The sequence below is a fragment of the Chiloscyllium plagiosum genome, unplaced genomic scaffold (assembly GCF_037043375.1).
Source record: "Chiloscyllium plagiosum isolate Xiang-an unplaced genomic scaffold, Cpla_swu_hap1 HiC_scaffold_38, whole genome shotgun sequence".
Taxonomy (NCBI): Eukaryota; Metazoa; Chordata; class Chondrichthyes; order Orectolobiformes; family Hemiscylliidae; genus Chiloscyllium; species Chiloscyllium plagiosum.
Window position 1 is genome coordinate 89799016 of NW_028270176.1, and position 12462 is coordinate 89811477.

Sequence of the window (12462 nt, forward strand, 5' to 3'; positions counted from 1 at the left end):
GCATCAAGCCAATGAGATGATCTGATGGGGGCGTATAAAATGTGGACATTTTAAAAATTGGTCAGAGAGTAACTGCTGTCTGGGAGAGTCAACATCTTGCTCACCAATAAATTAGGAAAGTCTCTCAATCAAAGGGTACCTTTTCATATGAAACATACTCGGAGTAAAAGAAGACAACGACGACCCAGGGAGATCCTCAGCCAGAAGCAGAAAGACACAAAATTCACGAGTCACTGTGTGGGTTCGATATTAAATTGATGTAATTTTAATAAGTGTCTTACTGAAATAACGTATAGTTATAGAGCTGGAGGCAGATAATATGCAGTGAAGAGAAAGGGAGAGCTTAGATTTATGAATAGTTGTTTAATATTCACTTTGAGTTAAAAATAGATTAATGCTATTTTCTTTAAATAGTGGAATGTGTGAGTTTTCTGTCACTCAGACTTTAACAGATTATGTGGGGAGGTGAACTTTTCTGGGTGTTTGGTTTAACTAACAGAGGGGGGTCACCGTCATGTTGTAACAAAAGAAACACGACAAAGAACAGTACAGCACAGGAGCGGGCCCTTCAGTCCAGAATGTTGTGCTGAATGTGACACCAAATTAAACTCATCCTTTCTTCCTATCTTTGTTCCATATCCTTGTATATTCACATGCTCACCCAAAAACCCCTTAAACAACCCTCTCATTTCTGCCTCCTCCACCATCCCTGGCAACATGTTCCAGATTCCGACCACTCTCTGTGGAAAACATATTACCCCTCACATCTCCTTTGAGCTCTCCCCCTCTCACCTTAAATGCACATTCTCTAGTAAAGATATTTCAACTCTGGGTAAAACATTTTGACCAGCAACCTTGTGCATCTCATGGCGCTGCGCTGACTGTCCCTAATTAGGTCATTCTTTACTAAATGCACATAAATCCTATCTGTAAAAATTCTGTCCAAAGCTTCCCAACCACTGAGGCGAGACTCACCAGGCTATAACTTCCTGGATTGTCCCTATTTCCCTTCTTGAAGAGAGGAACACCATAAGCTACTCACCAGTCCTCTGCGACCTTTCCGGTGGCAAGTGAGGACTCAAAAATCATGTTCAAGACCCCAAAAATCTCCTGTCTTGCCTTTCTCAATAACCTGGGGTAGCTACTGTCGGATCCTCGGGATTAATCCACTTTAATGCTGTTCAAGAAATCTAATGCTTCTTTCTCGACCTCAAAAATACCCGATCACATTAGCATACTCCACACAAATCTCATTATCCCCAATATTCTTTTCCTGGGTGAATGCCGATGCAAAGTAATTATTTAGGATCTCGTCCACTTCCACTGACTTCAAGCACAAGTTCCTTCCTTTAGTCTTGACTGGCCCGACTTCTTTCCAAGTTATGTGGAAGCTGTGGAAAGAGTGCAGAGTAGATTTACTAGGATATTGCCTGGTATGAAAGGAAGGTCTTACAAGGAAAGGCTGAGGGAATGGAGGCTGTTTTAGTTGGAAAGAAGAAGGTCGAGAGGTGACTTAATTGCCTGCAACAGTAGTAGAATTGCCGACGCAAATGGCATTTAAATGGGCATTGGACATACATATGGGTAATATTGGAAGGTTGTAGGTTAGATAGGCATCAGATTATTTTCAAAGGTCGGTGCAACATTGAGGGCCAAAAGGCCTGCACTGCGCTGTAACGATCCATGTTCACATCCTCTTGTGGCTAATTATCTCCAGAACGATTTGGGATGCTCTTTAACCTTCCTTGCGAAGGGCATGCCCCTCCTTGCTCTGCTCATTCCCTGTTCAGGTTCCTTCCAGCTTTTGTTTTTTTACGTTCATCACATGCCATGCCCGATTCTAGCTTCCCAAACCTTGCATAGGCTTGTTTTTTCCCCTTTTGACTAAATTCCCAGCCTCCCTTGTTATCCAAGGGGCCTTACATTACCAGCCTTATCCCTCCTCCTTACTGGAACATGCTGGTCGTGAACTCCAATCAGCAAGCCTTTAACTAACTCCCACGTGCCCAATATGGCATTGTCTGATGACAGCTCCTCCCAATTAACACTCCCCAGATCCTGCCTAATACTGACATCATTTGCAATCCCACAATTTAGAAACATCCCATTTATTCGTAGCTGCCTTAAAAAAAACTTACGTTGTGATCACTGTTTCCAAAATGGTCTCCCACTGAAAGGTCAGTCACCTGGCCAGGCTCATTCAGCAATATAAGGTCCACTATGGTCCCTACCCCTCCTTTACACTACTATTTCAAGAAACCCTCTTGGATACACTTAATAAACTCTGCACCGTCTCAGCCTCTTGCTCTAAAGTAGTGCCAGCAAATGGTGGGGAAGTTAAAGACACTTTGAGAACTCTGTTGTTATTGCCTCTGCCGAGACATTCTGCCAAGATATTTGTACCTCGAGGTATTGTTGGCAGATTGAGGGTCCTATAGCATAATCCCATTAACTGCATCCTTCTTATCCACATTGCCTCAGTGGGCGAGCCCCTCCAATATGTCCTGAGTGCAGACATAACATTCACCCGATTGGTAATGCAACTCCTCCACCTCTTTTACCCTCCTCTCCATCTCATCTGAAACAATGAAACCCTGGAATATTGAGCAGCCAGTCCTATCCTTCTCCAAACCAAATCTCTGGAATGGCCACAATATCGGATCTGTGCTCATCTACCTTAACTATGTTGCGCCTTGTGTTGAAATTAACACAATCAGCCCATTCGTACAATGGTGTTCATTTCTCTGTATTTCCTTTCTGATTGACTCGTATACATCTTCCGACCTTCCTTACCCCCCATGTGCTGCCCTGCTGCTGTGATTCCCAGGACCTTGCCATTCTAGGTTAAACCCTTCCCTTGTAGCAGGAACAAGCCTCCCAGTGAGGATATCAGTTCCCCTCTAGTTCAGGTCCCAATTATTCAAGATCCTGAAACTCTTCCCCCTATACCAGCTCTTCAGCCATGCATTCATCTCTGCTATCTTTCAATTCCTTGTCTCACAAGCACATGGGACTGGTGGTAACGCAATGATTACTAGCCTCAAGGTTCTGCTTTTCAGTCGTTCCCTACTTCCTGTGCTTACTCCTCAGGATCTCATCCCTCTTTCTACTCGTGTCGTTGGTAGCAATGACCTCTGGCCTCCCATTCTCCCAATTCAGAATTTCAAGCAAATGCTCAGAGATGTCCTTGACCCAGGCACCAGGGATACAACAGTCTCAGACGCAGCCACAGTAACACCTGTCTATGCCCCCAACTAGTGCTTCTCCTCCCATTTTCGCTCCCTTGGATTTTGCCCGACCTTGGTCTACAGCACAGTCAGTTATAGAGTCATAGAACATAGAACATAGAACATAGAACATAGAAGAATACAGCGCAGTACAGGCCCTTGGGCCCTCGATGTTGCGCCGATCCAAGCCCACCTAAACTACACTAACCCACTATCCTCCATATACCTATCCATAGTCATAGAGTCCTACAGCACAGAGAGAGGCCCTAAGGGCCAGACTGATCCCTGGCAACCATAATGTCCATCTATGGTCACCGCATTTCCCTGCCCATGCCCCATCTCCTTCTAATCCTTTCCTATCCATGTATTTGTCCAAATGCCTTTTAAATGTTGTTAATGTACCTGCCTCAGCCACTTCCACTGACAGCTCATTCCGTATGAGAATCAGCATCTGTGTAAAAAAGTTGCTGCTAACGTTCCCTTTTATTCTTTCCCCTCTAACGTTAAACTGATGCCCTCTAGTCCTCAATTCTTCAACCCTGGGAAAAAGATTGAATGCATTCACCCTATCCATGCCTCTCATGATCATATACATTTCTATAAGATCTCCCTTATGTCTCCTGTCCTCTGAAGAAAAATGTCCCAGCTTGTCCAACCTCTTCCGATAACTCAGGCCATTGAGTATTATAGACCTGGCTACCGCTGTGCTACTCCCCTGAGAAGCTATCCCCAACAATACACCAGCTCTCTCTCCTTAAACATCCCGCATCCAACCCCATCTTTGTCCCCTGTACGATCCTCAGTTTCCTGCTCTTGCTCCAACCCAACCACGCGGACACCCACCTACCTGATGGAACCTGGATGCTTGGACAGGACAAGATCATGGGTGTTTTTAAACGCAATGAATGGAATTCTGAAATTATATTTGGACTGAATGTAATGTAGAGCAGCGTGAAATGGAGGTGGATGACTTACGTGACTTGCTGTAAGGATACTGACAGTAGAATCTGAGGTGATCGTGAGTATATGGAGGTAGAATGTGGGAAACGAGCTGGGACTGTATTGGAGTAGTCATGGTGAGAGAGAACAAATGCTGGATGGAGGGTTTCAGCAGCTGACGGCCTGACACTGAGGTGAACCGTCGGAAACTGTGCAAGTGGCCACCATCTAATAGGACAGAGAAACTGATCCATCGGCCTGAAACTGACTGACCACGTGGCTGTCAATGAATCTAATACAAGTGAATGGAAACATTGCTCAGATTCTGTTTCTGTAACATTCAACACAACCAGGAAATGGAAAGTGAATAATGAGCTGAAAACAAGGCCACTGCTCTGTTAGAGTCAAAATCATTCAATGTTCAGTCACTGAATATTCTCACCTGCAGAAAGGAATCTCCCAGAATCACAGCAGAAGGAGAAAACAAACTTGGCAGAGACAGAATCAAGCCACCGCCTGCATCACAACAGCTCAGAACAAAGAGGCTGAATTCTCAATCAACTGACAAGCAATACAGATACTTTCAGAGTTACAGATCGAGTTCAGAATTATTCAGGAAACAGACTTACCAGATACATTGGGAGGTGGTGTGTGCCAGAAATCCATGAAATAGCTTTGTGATGTGCCGTTTTTTCGTTGAGAAATGATTCTTTGTTTTCGCTAAGAAGAGCAGATGCATAGTTCACTGATTATTAGATTTACAGACAAAGGAAACCTGATCAAGGACTCACAGGTCAATTACACTGTTAGTGACAGTCCATCGCACACAACAACAGCCTGTTACACAGAGAACAGAACAGATTCTAGTTTAACAGAGACACTCTCACAATGAACATCTGCTGCTTTAATAAAAATGTTACCTGTTTGAAGAAAAGGAACATATCAACAATACAGCGAGACTTTTAAACTGCCCAATGTAACTGTGGAGTTTTTACCCAATTCAGTGATCACTGTTTCTATGTATTTTGAAGCTATTTTGAGCAGGGTATCTACCGTGGGTCAGTGTGGACTTGCTGGACTAAGGGCCTGTTTCCACACTGGAGGGATACTATTCAATATAATTATCAACCTGTCCCACAGCAGGATGGGTAAGGCTCGAGGGGAGTCTGAACTGGGGAGGGGTTGTGTCCCACAGCTGGATGGGTAAGGCCCGAGGGGATCTGTACTGGGGAGGGGTTGTGTCCCACAGCAGGATGGGAAAGGCCCGAGGGGAGTCTGTACCGGGGAGGGGTTGTGTCCCACAGCAGGATGGGTAAGGCCCGAGGGGATCTGTACTGGGGAGGGGTTGTGTCCCACAGCAGGATGGGAAAGGCCCGAGGGGAGTCTGTACCGGGCAGGGGTTGTGTCCCACAGCAGGATGGGTAAGGCCCGAGGGGAGTCTGAACTGGGGAGGGGTTGTGTCCCACAGCAGGATGGGTAAGGCCCGAGGGGAGTCTGTACCGGGCAGGGGTTGTGTCCCACAGCAGGATGGGAAAGGCCCGAGGGGAGTCTGTACCGGGGAGGGGTTGTGTCCCACAGCAGGATGGGTAAGGCCCGAGGGGAGTCTGAACTGGGGAGGGGTTGTGTCCCACAGCTGGATGGGTAAGGCTCGAGGGGAGTCTGAACTGGGGAGGGGTTGTGTCCCACAGCTGGATGGGGAAGGCTCGAGGGGAGTCTGTACCGGGGAGGGGTTGTGTCCCACAGCTGGATGGGGAAGGCTCGAGGGGAGTCTGTACCGGGCAGGGGTTGTGTCCCACAGCAGGATGGGAAAAGCCCGAGGGGAGTCTGTACCGGGCAGGGGTTGTGTTCCACAGCAGGATGGATAAGGCTCGAGGGGAGTCTGAACTGGGGAGGGGTTGTGTCCCACAGCTGGATGGGAAAAGCCCGAGGGGAGTCTGTACCGGGCAGGGGTTGTGTCCCACAGCAGGATGGGTAAGGCTCGAGGGGAGTCTGAACTGGGGAGGGGTTGTGTCCCACAGCTGGATGGGGAAGGCTCGAGGAGAGTCTGACCTGGGGAGGGGTTGTGTTCCACAGCAGGATGGATAAGGCTCGAGGGGAGTCTGAACTGGGGAGGGCTTGTGTCCCACAGCAGGATGGATAAGGCTCGAGGGGAGTCTGAACTGGGGAGGGGTTGTGTCCCACAGCAGGATGGTTAAGGCCAGTCAAGAGTCTATACTGGGGAGCGGTTGTGTCCCACGGCAGGAAGGGTGAGGCCCGAGGGTACTCTGTACCAGGGAAGGTATGCGACCCAAAGCAGGACAGGTAAGCCTCAAGGGTAGACTGTACTGAGGAGGGGTTGTGTCCCACAGCCAGACGGTTAAGGCCCGAGGAGAGTCTGCACCAGGGAGAGGTTGTGTCTCACAGCAGGATGGGTAAGGCTCGAGGGGAGTCTGTTCCTCAGAGGGGTTGTATCCCACAGCAAGACGGTTAAGGCCAGAGAGTAATCTGTACTGGGGAGGGTATGCGTCCCAAATTAGGATGGGTAAGCCTCAAGGGTAGACTGTACCAGGGAGGAGTTCGGTCCCACAGCAAGATGCGTAAGGCCTGTGGACAGTCTGTACTGGGGATGGAATGTGTTGCACAGCAGGATGGGTAAGGCCAGAGGGAAAACTGTACCCAAGTGGGGTTGTGTCCAACAGCAGGGTGGGCAAGGCTCAAGATTAGACTTTCCCAGGGAGGAGTTCAGTCCCACAGCAGGATGGGTAAAGCCTAAGGGGAGTCTGTACCAGGGAGGTGTTGTGTCCCACAGCAGAATGGGTAAGGCCCGAAGGGAGTCTGTACCGCGGAGGGGTTCAGTCCCACAGCAGAATGGGTAAGGCCCGAGGGCCATCTGTACCGGTGAGGGATTGTGTCCCACAGCAGGATGGGTAATTAGATTAGATTACATTACAGTGTGGAAACAGGCCCTTCGGCCCAACAAGTCCACACCGACCCGCCGAAGCGCAACCCACCCATACCCCTACATTTACCCCTTACCTAACACTACGGGCAATTTAGCATGGCCAATTCACCTGACCTGCACATCTTTGGACTGTGGGAGGAAACCGGAGCACTCGCAGGAAACCCACACAGACACGGGGAGAACGTGCAAACTCCACACCGTCAGTCGCCTGAGGCGGGAATTGAACCCGGGTCTCTGTCGCTGTGAGGCAGCTGTGCTAACCACTGTGCCACCATGCCACCCACAAATGTCCGAGGGAAGTCTGTACCGGGGAGGGTTTGTGTCCCACAGCAGAATGGGTAAGGCCTGAGGAGTGACCGAGAGCAAAGATTTACTTAGGGAGCTGAGGGGCAACATTTTCCACAGAGGACGGTTCATATACAGAATGGACTGCCAGTGGCACATGGGAGAAACAAGAACAATTACAACATGGAAAAGACATTTGGGCAGGAACATGGAGGGGAGAAAGTTTGAAGGGCCATGGGCCAAACGCAGGGAAATGCAACTCATTCAGTTCAGGAAACCTGGCCAGCATTGGTGACTTCGGACAGAGAGTCATGCAGCACAGAAACAGACCCTAAGTCTTGCGTTATTGGGGGAGTGGACTCTCGTGACAAGGCATGTTGTCGAGACTGAAGTAAGTTACAGAGATATGGATGGTCGTCTGGACTGGAGCAGGTTCAAACGTATGAAGTGATTGGTGAGAGGGGAGGAAAGTACAGAGATAGGAACTATTTTTAGCATTAGAATGACTGATCCACATGACAAGCCATAGATACAGTGTGGGAGAGGGAACACAGAATGGAACATTCCCAGACAGCATTCCCACCCTCTCGTGGAAGGCCTGCTTTCCCCTCTTTTGTACTGATGCTCACTAAGACAGCACAGGCTTGGATTGATAACTGTGACACTCCCGATGTTGTCTTAGTACAACAAAACTTGCAGTAAAGGCGGTGACCGAACCTGGGGTGTGTCTGTATTGTGCTCCCCTTCCAGCACTATAGCTATGTCATGTCCTGTTAACTGATGTTTGGAGCCCTCTCATTGCTCTCTGCACTATGAGTGATCTTACCTCACTGCAGGATTTATTGAAGGCTCCAGATCTCCCTGCCCTGTGTCTCTCTGGCTGACAAACCATCTTCAATGAGGGATGGATTAGACACCCAGCAGCTGGGAAGTCTATTAGGTCAGGACCTTCCTGAGTACCTACAGACAGATAAACAGAATTGGAAATTAGAATGATGCAGTGATGGCTTCACATGTCAAATGGCACTGAGTCCGACAGAAATCTGGAACACCCCAGTCTCCATCGTTTATCTGGAGTGGAGAATTCTGTTTGCTCAGGATCTGGAGTAGCTGCAAGAGCGAGGGACACTGACAGAGGCAACAATTCGACCCACACAGTGAGGGATACCACATGGAGAGTTACTAAGTAATATCACCAGAGTGCAAGATCAAACAATTGTGCAGGAAGAAAGGGTTTTGATTCTTGTTGCACTGGGATGCGCAACTTGTGAGCAGGCGAAGTGATGGCCTATTGGCATTATTGTGGAACAATTTATCCAGAAACTCAGCAAGTGTGCTCTGGACACAGGTTCAAATCCCACCATTGCAAATGATTGAATGTGAATGAAATGCTTCAAAAAAGATGTAACTAAAAACCTGTGAGTATTAAACAATTGCTGATGTTAAGAAAAATCCACCGGGTGCATTCATGTCTTTAGTGAAGTAATCTAAGGTGGGTCTTTCCTCCAATTGTCCTCGACCCCAATAGCCCCGCCCACCTGCACATTGACCTTCTCAAGATGGCGGCTGTGAGGCCCGCACTCCCTCTTCCCTCAAACAAATGGCGGCCGTCACCCTGGGCCGCTTTCCCGACAGAGACCACCATCTCCTTATCAGGGCCTGGAGAGTCTTTTTCGGGTTTTTTCACCTATATCTGCGTCTTGTGAATTCTCTCCGCTCCTTTCTCCCAGTGAGTCTCCCACACGCCACTCTCTGAAGCCGAGCGTAGCCACACCCGGAGAAAGCTGCTCCAAGTCTCGCCGTGTCCTGGTTAATGTGACACTGCGCATGCCCTTCATAGAAACCAAACTGCGCGTGCGTCGGAGGTTATCAGTGAGTTTATAGAGAATATTCATAACTGCATAGAATCACGGGAGAAATATGAGACATTAGCAATTGCTCTGTCGAGTTACAGTCATTGAGATGGTTCATATCCAAATAGATTTTTCCATCCAACTTAATCATACCGGCCAGGTATGTAAATTTCCAATCATTCTGGGAATTTGAAAATAAGTTTGTTACTCGAGTTGTGTAAATCGATTGGAAATATGTACATTGTCAGATTTACATCTTAACTATGTTGTCAGATTTACATCTTAACGATTTCTTTAAAACCTCACATTGTTTTATGAGAGGGGATAATACTCCACTATGTCGTGAGAATGATCAATCCTGCAAAACAGTTTACTTTCTGACCAATGCTGAAGCGTTCACTCCCGAGAATGTATTGGTCCCGCTCCTCACTCACTCTGTTTGGAGGACCGGACACTGCTCTGTCCTCCAGTTCCGCCCCTTCCTCCCAATTGCAGTGTTGATTGTGGCGCGACTCAGCAGCTAAGCAACAGAAACATTAAGGGACAAGGGAATAAGTGAGAATCTGGATAAAGTAGACTGGAAACAAAAATTTTATGGTGGGAAGTTGATGAGCAGTGGAAGAGTTTCAAAGACATTTTACAAAGGTCTATTCCAGTGAAATGGAAGGACTGTATGAAAAGGCATACTCAGCAATGGGTATCTGAGGAAAGTGATCAAATTAGACCATAAGACATAAGACATAGGAGTGGAAGTAAGGCCATTCGGCCCATCAAGTCAACTCCGCCATTTAATTATGGCTGATGGGCATTTCAACTTCACTTACCCACATTCTCCCCGTAGCTCTTAATTCCTTGTGACATCAAGAATTTATCAATCTCTGCCTTGAAGACATTTAGCGTCCCAGCCTCCACTGCACTCCATGGCAATGAATTCCACCGGCCCCACGCTCTGGCTGAAGAAATGTTTCCGCATTTCTGTTCTGAATTTATCCCCTCTAATTCTAAGGCAGTGCCCACCGGTCCTAGTCTCCTCACCTAACGGAAACAATTTCCAAGTGTCCACCCTTTCCAAGCCATGTATTATCTTGTAAGTTTCTATTAGATCTCCCTTAATCTTCTAAACTCCAATGAATACAATCCCAGGATCCTCAGCTATTCCTCATATGTTAGACCTACCATTCCAGGGATCATTCATGTGAATCTCCGCTGGACACGCTCTCGTGCCAGTATGCCCTTCCTGAGGTGTGGGGATCAAAACTGGACACAGTACTCCAAATGGGTCCTAACCAGAGCTTTTTAAAGTCCCAGTAGCACATCGCTGTTTTTATATTCCAACCCTCTTGAGATAAATGACAACATCGCATTCGCTTTCTTAATCACGGATTCAACCTGCATGTTTACCTTGAGAGAATCCTCGACTAGCACTCCCAGATCCCTTTGTACTTTGGCTTTATGAATTTTCTCACCGTTTAGAAAGTAGTCCATGTTTGTATTCATTTTTCCAAAGTGCAAGACCTCGCATTTGCTCACGTTGAATTCCATCAGCCATTTCCTGGACCACTCTCCCAAACAGTCTAGATCCTTCTGCAGCCTCCCCACTTCCTTAGTACTACTTGCCTGTCCACCTAACTTCGTATCATCAGCAAACTTCGTTGGAATGCCCCCATCCCTTCATCCAGATCATTAATATATCATGTGACCATGCAGGTAACCATGCCTGGGATCCAATCAACAACAAGTCCAGCAGTAACTTTAGTGCAATTGCCGAATGGGCAGACTGTTCAAGTCCAAGTCGTTATCCAAGCAGCTCAGTCCTCAGTCACGCAGTCCCCTCAAGTTCAGACTGCTCAGATTTCTACTATACTTTAAAATGAAGACTCCCAGGAATCTGTGGATAGCACGACTGACTCTCAGAAACGTAGAGAAATTCTATCGAGACGGCCTTCATACAGGAAAATCCTGAATGAACTTTCTTCTGATCCCCCCAGTGTGCCAAGAAATCGATGAGGAGAAATCAGAAGAAGAGACTGTCTCAACCATTACTACAACGATGATGCAGACACCCATCTATCAGATTAGCAGTGGACAATACATTGCTATGACACAGGGGGAAGCAATTCAGCTGGCCATCAATGGTACAGATTAAATGCAAGGACTCCACACATGAACAATGACCAATACAGCGACAGCCAAGGTTGGAGCAGCCATTATACAGTATGCACAGAGCCCTGATGGACCGCAAATCTTTGTGCCAGGCAGCCAAATGCTTGTTCAAGGTGCTGCTGGAGATGTCCAAACCTATCAGATCTGTAGAACTCCTAACTCCACTGCTGACCAGGGAATGGTTATGGCATCTTCACCAGTCCTGCAAAGCCAGCCCCAGAATGCTGAAGAAACCACTCGTAAACGTGAGGTCCGCCTCATGAGAAACAGGGAAGCAGCTCGAGAGTACCATCGCAAGAAGACATAGTATGTGAAATGCTTGGAGAATTGGGTTGCTGTTCTGGAAAATCAAGTTGAAAGAGAAGTCGGACAAAGTGGCCAAAAACAGCATGAAAGTAGAACTGGGAAAATGTTAAAGGTCAACCGAAAGCCACAGGAGCTATTAAGAAAAGTAATATAGAACATGAGAAAAATAAACTAGCACAGATTACAAAGACAGAAAGGAAAAGTTTATATAAATATATATAACGAGAAAAGAATGGCTAAAGTAAATGTTGGTCCTTTGGAAAATGAGAAGAAGCATTTAGTTATGGGATATCACAGTGGAGGATACTAATATCTTTCCAGTAACTAGCAAAGAGACAAAGGTAGGTGAGGATTTGGAAACTATCATTATTACAGAACAGCTAGCTTTAGACTGTTTTGAGGTAATTGAGCTAACGATAGAATAGTCTCCTCACCTTGATGGAATGCATTCCAGGGTACTAAAAGAGATGCTAGGAAAAATAGCAAATTCACTGGCAGTAATTTTCCAAAATTCACTGGAGCCTGTGGCAGTCCCAGCAGACTGCAAAACAGCAAAAGTGATACCAATGTTTTTAAAAGGAGGTAGACAAAAAGTGGGGAATTATGTACCAGTTACTTTATTCTCTGTAGTGGAAAAGATGCTTGGGTCTATTATCAAGGAAGAAATAATAGAGAATCTCGATAGAAATTGTCCCATTGTACAGACACAGCATGAGGGGCAGGTCATGCTTGACCAATCTTTTTGAAT

General features: G+C 46.9%; 1 long non-coding RNA gene and 1 pseudogene across 1 annotated transcript; one reads left to right on the top strand and one right to left on the bottom strand.

Moving 5' to 3' along the window:
- Positions 1 to 248: 248 nt before the first annotated feature.
- On the bottom strand, positions 249 to 9179 carry LOC148139729 (uncharacterized). Its single transcript, XR_015753667.1, has 4 exons — positions 9080 to 9179; positions 8219 to 8352; positions 4796 to 4886; positions 249 to 1391 (listed from the first exon to the last, which is right to left on the bottom strand). It is a non-coding gene; the product is annotated as an uncharacterized LOC148139729 (long non-coding RNA).
- A 1779-nt stretch (positions 9180 to 10958) lies between these two features.
- LOC148139730 (cyclic AMP-responsive element-binding protein 1 pseudogene) lies at positions 10959 to 11868 on the top strand (annotated as a pseudogene).
- Positions 11869 to 12462: the final 594 nt, after the last annotated feature.